Raw genomic sequence first — 9,220 nt, forward strand, 5'->3', positions numbered from 1 at the left:
TTTTTTTTTTTGCGGTATGTGGGCCTCTCACTGTTGTGGCCTCTCCCGTTGCGGAGCACAGGCTCCGGACACGCAGGACTCACAGGCCCAGCCGCTCTGCGGCATGTGGGATCCTCCCGGACCGGGGCACGAACCCGCGTCCCCTGCATCGGCAGGCGGACTCCCAACCACTGCGCCACCAGGGAAGCCCAGTCACTGCAGTTTTAAGCAAAGAAGCAACTGCTCCAGTTTATGTTTCGAAAAGTTCAGGCCTCATAAGAGGAGAGCACCCAGGAATGCCTAAGAGTAGAGGAGGGAGTTTGGTTGTGAGATGATGGTGACGTGTATTCACGTAGAGAGGTTCTTCTGTAAATTAGAAACAATATACGTAAAGCAATTAGCTTCTCACCTGGTGGATAGAAATATCTCACGTACGATAAAGGAGACAGTATGGTTGTAGTGGTTAAAAATGCAAGCTCTGAGGTCACAGAGATCTTAGAATCCCAACTTCTGCTCGCTTAGTTACTGCATGACCTTGGGCAAGTCAGTTAAACTTTTAGTTTCCAATCAGTAAACTATATTATAATATCCTTCGTCACTGGGTGGTAGTGGGAATTAAATGTGTTAAATCATTTCAAATACGAAGGTACAGTCCCTGGCACAACCTAAGGACTCGTTATTAAATCAATATATCACCATTAAAATTTTTTTCTAACATGTGAACTGTCAAAGAAGAGAGGAAGCTTTATCCTAGGGCCCTAATCCCTAAAATGGATAAAGGAGACACAGTAGTTGCCAGCCCAGCAAAAATTTCTCACGTCATTCTTTGTGGCACGGCCCTTCCCCCACGTCATTCTTGATTGACCTAAACCAACCTACACGAGCCCTCTTGCTAAAGACTCATGTAGGCTTGGCTCTGTGACTGCGTCAGCCAGGATCCCCGCAGGAGACCAAATGGTCAAATGGGGTAAGGGAGTTATTTAAGCAACAACGTACAGATGTGGGGTATGGTTAGGGGAAACCAACACAGGGCAGCACCTGGGCCCACCCAACAGCCGGAAGCTATCACTGTTCCTAAACCACCAGAAAGGACCTGGGAGGGAGCGGTTACCAGTCCCCTGACAGAGATTCTGGAACATCACTGCTGCCAGCCCACAGCCCAGCAGGGAAGTAGGAGAGTAAATACCCACCTGCTCTCTTTTCCTCTCTCCAATTTTCTGCTAACACCTCCCATTGCTGAACCCAGCTGGAAGACAGAAGGCGAGGGAGTCCCATCTGATGTAATCCACATTCCTGGACCTAGAGCAGAGTGGAGAGCGAATCCAGAGGGAAAAGAGAGGACATGTTTTCGGACTTCCCTGGCGGTCCAGTAGTTAAGATTCAGTGTATCCACTGCAGGGGGCATGGGTTTGAACCCTGGTCAGGGAACTAAGATCCCCTCGTGATGCACGGCGTGGTCAAAAAACAAAAGGAGAGAGGACGTGTTTCACAGTGATCCAACTGGCCCATGATTAGGGGAATTTGGCTCGCGGGGAGATGGATGCTCTAAGAAAGGTTTTGTTTTTGTTTTCTTTCTTTCTTTCTTTTGACTCTGTTGGGTCTTCATTGCTGCGCGCGGGCTTTCTCTAGTTGCAGCGAATGGGGGCTATTCTTTGTTGAGGTGCGCAGGTTTCTCGGTGCGGTGGCTCTCTTGTTGCGGAGCATGGGCTCTAGGCTTGTGGCTCGTGGGCTCTAGAACACAGGCTCAGTAATTGTTGCACACGGGCTTAGTTGCTCCACGGCATGTGGGATCTTCCTGGACCAGGGATTGAACCTGTGTCCCCTGCATTGGCAGGCGGATTCTTAACCACCACGCCACCAGGGAAGCCCTCTAAGAAAGGTTTTATGGTGTTTCATGCGGTAGGCTGAAAAATGGCTCTCCCAAAGATATCCATGTCCCAATCCCTGGGACTTGTAAATGTGACCTTATTTGGGGAAAAAAAAAAAAAAGTTTTTTTAGATGTGATTAAATTAAGTTTTTGAGATGGGATTATCCTGGATTATCAGGGTGAGACTGAAATGCTATGGCAAGCATCATGATAAGAGAGACACAAAGGGAGGGAATTCCCTGGTGGTCCAGTGGTTAGGACTTTGTGCTTTCACTGACAAGGGCCCGGGTTCGATCCCTGGTCTGGGAACTAAGATCCCTCAAGCTGCATGGCCAAAAAAAAAAAAGAAAAGAGAGAGAGAGAGAGAGAGACAGAGGGAGATTACACACACAGAAGAGGAGGAAGGAACATGACCAGGGAGGCAGACATGGAGAGATGCAGCCACAAGCCAAGGAGTGCCGGCAGCCACCAGAAGCTGGAAGAGGCGAGGAACAGATTCTCTCCTAGAGCTGCCAGAAGGAGCATGGCTCTGCTAACACATTGATTTTGGCCCAGTGGTCCTTATTATAGCTTTCTGGCCTCAAAAAGGTGAGAGAATAACTTTGTTGTTTTATGCCACAAAATTGGAGGTAATTTGTTACAGTAGCCATGGCAAACGTATACAGTTCATTACAGAGACCAGGACCACTTCTGGTTAATGTCTGCAGTAAAGGATTTATTATAGGGTGATAAGTGGCTTACAGAAGTGTCAGGAAGGTTGAACAAATAGATTCTATGTGGATCATTCAGGTATAACTTTACGAGCCAAACCATAAATCAGAGCTTTTCAAAGGCCCACTTCCTTTCTAGGATCAGGATCCTGACTGCTTAATTAGGAATTGGCTTCCATTGCCATGATCAGGAAGGCCACAGGCCACACACCAGGGACCTGTCACAGTTATGGGACAACTGCCATCTGGAAACTGCTATAATCAGAAAGACCACCACAAAAAAGCAGACACTTCCATGGGGGTAGAGCTAGCAGAAGAATGGCCTCCACCCCTCGTCCATAATTCAAACCTTGTCTGAGTGCATCTGGTTGGAAGAACCCAAATGTAAGGCAGATCCCAGCTGCACCGGAGTCAGAAAAGTTGTTTTAAACCTTTCAGCCCCTGCAGGCAGGACAGCGTACAAGAGGTAAGTTGAAGTGAATGCAGAGCATCAACCTACATATTCAAAACAGGGTTCCTGGTTGCTAATAGGACCAGGAGATCCTTCCATCCCCTTCTTACCCTAGACGTCGCTGTAACTCCATGTGATGCCTGGAGCTGCAGCAGCCATCTTGGGACCATAAGGATCTGAGGACAAGTCAATTGTCTAAGACTAGCAGATCAGAGAGAAGGAAGGAATCTAAGCCTTCCATACTTCCTTCATCATCTAAAATTCATTAACTACCCTCCAGAGCCACCTACATTTAGATTCCTTCATTGTGATGAAATACATTCTCCTTAATGCTTAAGCCCAGGTGAGACAGTGTTTCCAGTTACTTGCAGCCAATGCCTCCTGGTGACCTCACACAGGCAATCTTTCTGTGTGGAAATAGAGGGCCTCATATAAAACAGCAGCGTTCTTTTATGTAAATATTTACCAGTTTGCATCTGCCCGTGTACTAGTCACTGGAGTTTTAGTAATGATAAGACAGACCCTTCCTTGTCCTTGTGGAGTTTCAGACATTCTTCTTTATCCTTTAAGGTCTAACGAGATCCCCTCTTCCTCTGAGAGGCCTTCATTGGCTCCATCAGTAAGTCACATTCACCTTTCTTCCTACACACTTTGCACACGACACACACTGAGTGTATGAGCTCTTTCTTAATGTGGCCTCTGAGTCCTCAGAGGGCTGAGACAGTGGGCCACGCTGGATTCCGGTATCGAGGACAAAGTCCTGGACTCTGCAGATGTCAGAAATACAGATGGCAGAAATATGTGATTCTTGGGCTTCCCTGGTAGTGCAGTGGTTGGGAGTCCGCCTGCTGATGCAGGGGACACGGGTTCGTGCCCCGGTCTGGGAAGATCCCACATGCCGCGGAGCGGCTGGGCCCGTGAGCCATGGCCGCTGAGCCTGCGCATCCAGAGCCTGTGCTCCGCAACGGGAGAGGCCACAACAGTGAGAGGCCTGCGTACCGCAAAAAATAAAAGTAAAAGAAGCAGTAGGGGGACTTCCCTGGTGGCGCAGTGGTTAAGAATCCACCTGCCAACGCACGGGACATGGGTTTGAACCCTGGTCCGGGAAGATCCCACATGCCTCAGGGCAGCTAAGCCGGTGCACCACAACTACTGAGCCTGTGCTCTGGAGCCCGCGAGCCACAACTACTGAGCCCACGTGCTACAACTGCTGAAGCCTGCGCCCCTAGAGCCCATGTTCCGCAACAAGAGAAGCCACCGCAATGAGAAGCCCGTACACTGCAATGAAGAGCAGCCCCTGCTCACCGCAACTAGAGAAAGCCTGTGCACAGCAACAAAGATGCAACGCAGCCAAAAATAAATAAATAAAATTAATTAATTATTTTTTTTAAAAAAAAAGAAACATAGGACAACCTCATACTCACTGAGTCCCAACACAGGATGTGTTCTTGAAGTCATCTGTTCTAGTGATAACCTCGTGATCTCCCATCTTCAGCTATTTGTGGCAGAGGGATCAGTCCGGGTCCAGTCAGGAAAAGAGAACCACGCTAGGTTATTTCAAGCAAGAGGGTTTTAAATTCAGATATCTGTGCAACTAGAGATTATCAAACTAAGTGAAGTAAGTCAGAAGGAGAAAGACAAATACCATACGATATCACTTGTATGTGGAATCTAAAATGTGGCACAAATGAACCTATCTACAAAACAGAAACAGAAACAGGGACATAGAGAACAGACTGGTGGTTGCCAAGCGGGGAAGGGGGTGGGAGAGGATTGGATTGGGAGTTTGGGATTAGCAGATGCAAACTGGTGTATATAGAATGGATAAACAGCAAGGTCCTACTGTATAGCACAGGGAACTATATTCAATATCTTGTGATAAGCCATAATCGGAAAGAATATGAAAAAACATGTATATATATATATGTATGTATAACTGACTCACTTTGCTGTACAGCAGTGATTAACACAACATTGTAATTCAAATATACTTCAATAAAAATAAATAAATAAATCAGATATTCGGTTGCACAGAGGTTTGGAAGACTAAATAAGCAAAAAAAGGATGTCAGAGGAACTGGAAGATTGTAATGGAATAAATCCACTGTCACCTCTGGGACTGAAGGAACGAAAGAAGACAGGTGGTACTCTCAGAATCCAGGGTCTGAGAGATGAGGCCCCACTTAGTGGAGTCCCAGATTACCAAGAGCTGGGGCTGGAACCTCCAAGGAGGCACAAAGGCAGCTCATGGTCTGGCCTCTGAAGGGAGCCCCCTGCATCAGGTGCACAGGCTCTGAATGGAGTACTGTGAAGCTGATTTTCTGATCATCAAATGTAGGTTCCCTGCAGCTGGTTCTTTGATCATCCAAGGTGCATGGCATATTGGCCTACTAGAATATTTTAGGGAAGGAACAGAGTAGATAGGACTGGGAATACTGCAGTATTCCAGCTGAAACTAGAGTTATCCACTGTGTGGTAGATGCTACAACAAATGGCCCAGACTCCCATTCAGGAATGAAGAACTTGTCCAGGTGCTGGCATTGCTTAGCTGTCGGCTCTCTTTAGGAATTGCCTGAGTTGAAGGAACCTGCTTTGCCTAAATTCACACCTCACTCCAGGGCAGCCTGCCTCCAATAACTGATGAACATGGAGGTATAAAGACCCAGATCCTTCACCCCAACTCAAGACAATTCTGAAGAGCCATCCAGAGGTCCCACAAGGTCGGGAGAGATCTTTACTGGGAATGCATCACAGCTCAACTTCCCCTCTGCCCAATGCTGATTCAGTTCCCTCTTTCACAGGTGTGAAGGAGCCCTCCTTAGTGCTCTCCCTGGGAACCCCAGCTGTGACACACAGCAACTGAGAGGAAGCCGATCTGAGCCAGAAGCAGGAAGAAAGTTCCTGATCCCTTCTTCCCTCATTGGCAGAACTTAATCAGAAGATGGCAAAGGAGTCTAGGAAAATGTAGTTTGTAGGCTTTCAGCCCTATAATCATAGAGCAGAGTGGAGACAAATGAGCTGGAGGCTTAGACTATAGATGAATAATCAGTTCTCCCAATTTGTTCCTGAATTCAACAGTCCTGCTATAGTCTTTTGAACTCCCATCTTCTGTTTGTGGCAGAAATAGTAAGTTCTGCAGCATTGTTTGAGAGTCATTTCTGGAGGCCAAGCCTACAGCTTTCTCCTCTGAGCCTTTAAGTGATTTTATACATGTATTAGTCGGGGTTCTCCAGAGAAGCAGAACCAATAGGAGATATAGATATAGAGAGAGAGTCAGAAAGAGAGAGACAGACAGAGGTTTATGATTATGGAAGTTGGCAAGTCCAAAATCTGCAGGGTGCACTGAAAAGCTGGATATCCCAGAAAGAAGGGAGGTGGCAGTTCAAGTCCTAAGATTTTCTGCTGGCAGAACTTCCCCTTGCTCAGAGGAGGTCAGTTCTTTGTTCTATTCAGGCTTTCAGCTGATTGGATGAGGCCCACCCACATGGTGGAGGAAAATTTGCTTTACTCCAAGTCCATTGATTTAAATGTTAACCTCATCCAAAAACACACTCACGGAAACATCCAGGATAATGTTTGACCAAATACCTGGGCACAATGGCCTAGTCAAGTTGACACATAAAATTAACCATCACAGTAAGTGCCTAATACTTACTATTAAACTCCTTTCTGTTTAGAATAGCTAGAGTGGTTTATTTCTTCTAGAAATGAACCCTGACTGATATCAATATCAGTCTTTTTGCAAAAGATACTTGGGAGCTGCTTCAAAGTCTTCTTCTTTACAAAGTCTCTTTGTTAAAGTTGAGGTGAGTCAGATAGATAATCTCAGGTGAGATCACTGGATTCAGGTCCCAGATCTGCCACTTACTAGGTATGTGCCTTTGATCAAATCATCTAACCTCTCTGTACCTCACTTTCCTCTGAAATAAGAATAAAAATGACACCTAACTCATAAGGTTATTGAAAATCTAATGTTAGTTAATGCATATAAACCACAGAATAATTCTCAGCACATCATCTGTGCTCAATAAATGTTAGTTATCAGCATCATCACCTCTCCGTGCTCCTGAAGCTTCATTGCCCACTTGGGTTTAATGATTTCTCCACATACACTGGAATATAGGGACGTTTGGCCAGTCTTTCCAAGAAACTCTAAACCAGGAGAGGGAAAAAAATCAATAAGGACAGGGAGAGAAACAGACAGACAAATAGATTCAGGCTGTGCGGGAATCTAGCTACAAAAAGATTTCAAGAAAAAAGCAAGAAAAACTTGTTTCCACGTTGTTGTCAAAGAATACCAGACTGCTAAAAATGTTTCCATCTTGATGGAAAATCTGCATTGTTTATGCTAGAACAAAAATTGATATTTCAAAATCTTCAAGGCATTGAAGTGGAATGAATAACCATCAGTGGAATAAATGATTCAGATGAGGATAATCCATGGATGCTAAAACCTTTGGGTGAAAAGTTGTTGGAGCACAGGATATTCACACAATCTCCAGTATCCTCCCACAGATGACTTATTAACTAGAAGGAAGCAAAGAAACCTTTATGATGGAGAAATTTGGCAGACTCCACCTTAACCCAATCACCAAAAAGGAGATAAACTGACAGCATGTTCCTCGGGATATGACACACTGAGGACACGACGTCATCTCTGAATTACTCTTGGCCAAAACTTTTAACTTGAATTGAAATCATGAATAGAGAATCAAACAGGGCTTCCCTGGTGGCGCAGTGGTTGAGAGTCCACCTGCCGATGCAAGGGACACGGGTTCGTGCCCCGGTCCAGGAGGATCCCACGTGCTGCGGAGCGGCTGGGCCCGTGAGCCATGGCCGCTGGGCCTGCGTGTCCCGAGCCACGGCAGTGAGAGGCCCGCGTACCGCAAAAAAAAAAAAAGAATCAAACAAACCCAAGACAAAATATCCTACAGAACAACTAGCTTGGAGTCTTCAAAAATGTCAATGTCATGAAAGAATAAAACAAAACAAAAAGGCTGTGGAACTGCTCCAGATCAAAGGATGGCAAGAGACATGACGTTGACATCTAAATGCAAGGCACCGTCCTAGACTGGATAGGATCCTGAATTTGAAAACATATGAAGAACAAAGCTATTATTGGTATAACTGCATAAATTTTAACATGGAGTGCATATTAGATAATATAGTGTTGATCTTGTTACTCTAATGTTAAAATTGTGGAGTACTGTGATTTATGTAGGAGATGTCCTTGTTTCTAGGAGCTTCATAGAAAGTTTTAAGGTGGGAAGTAATGATGTCTGCAACTTACTTTCAAGTGGGAGAGAGAAAGGAAGGCAAGATATTAACAGCAGTGAATCAAGGTGAAGGGTGTATGAGTGTTCACTGTACTACTTTTATAACTTTTCTGTAAGAGTGAAAATTTTCAAAATAAAAAATTGGGGGCAAGTCAACAAGTACTTTTTTTTAAACTTCTACCACATTCCAAATGATTTTAAGTTTGTTTGTTTGTTTTTTCCTGCTCCTTGGAGTGTTAGCCAGAAGCACATTCATTCAATTCTTATTGAGTACCTATTGTGTGCTAGGCATTGTTCTAGGCTCTGGGTAAGCAGTGGTGAACAGAACATATAAAAATCCTTGCTCTCCAATAAGTGGTGCTGGGAAAACTGGACAGCTACATGTAAAAGAATGAAATTAGAACTCTTCCATAACACCATACACAAAAATAAACTCAAAATGGATTAAAGGCCTAAATGTAAGGCCAGATACTATAAAACTCTTAGAGGAAAACATAGGCAGAACACTCTATGACATAAACCACAGCAAGATCCTTTTTGACCCACCTCCTAGAGAAATGGAAATAAAAACAAAAATAAACAAATGGGACCTAATGAAACTTAAAATCTTTTGCACAGCAAAGGAAACCATAAACAAGACAAAAAGACAACCCTCCGAATGGGAGAAAATATTTGCAAACGAAGCAACCGACAGAGGATTAATCTCCAAAATATACAAGCAGCTCATGCAGCTCAATATCAAAAAAACAAACAACCCAATCCAAAAATGGGCAGAAGACCTAAATAGACATTTCTCCAAAGAAGATATACAGATTGCCAACAAACACATGAAAGGATGCTCAACATCACTAATCATTAGAGAAATGCAAATCCAAACTACAATGAGGTATCATCTCACATCAGTCAGAATGGGCATCATCAAAAAATCTACAAAGA

Source organism: Lipotes vexillifer, unplaced genomic scaffold (assembly GCF_000442215.2).
Source record: "Lipotes vexillifer unplaced genomic scaffold, Lipotes_vexillifer_v1.1 scaffold3427, whole genome shotgun sequence".
Classification (NCBI taxonomy): domain Eukaryota; kingdom Metazoa; phylum Chordata; class Mammalia; order Artiodactyla; family Lipotidae; genus Lipotes; species Lipotes vexillifer.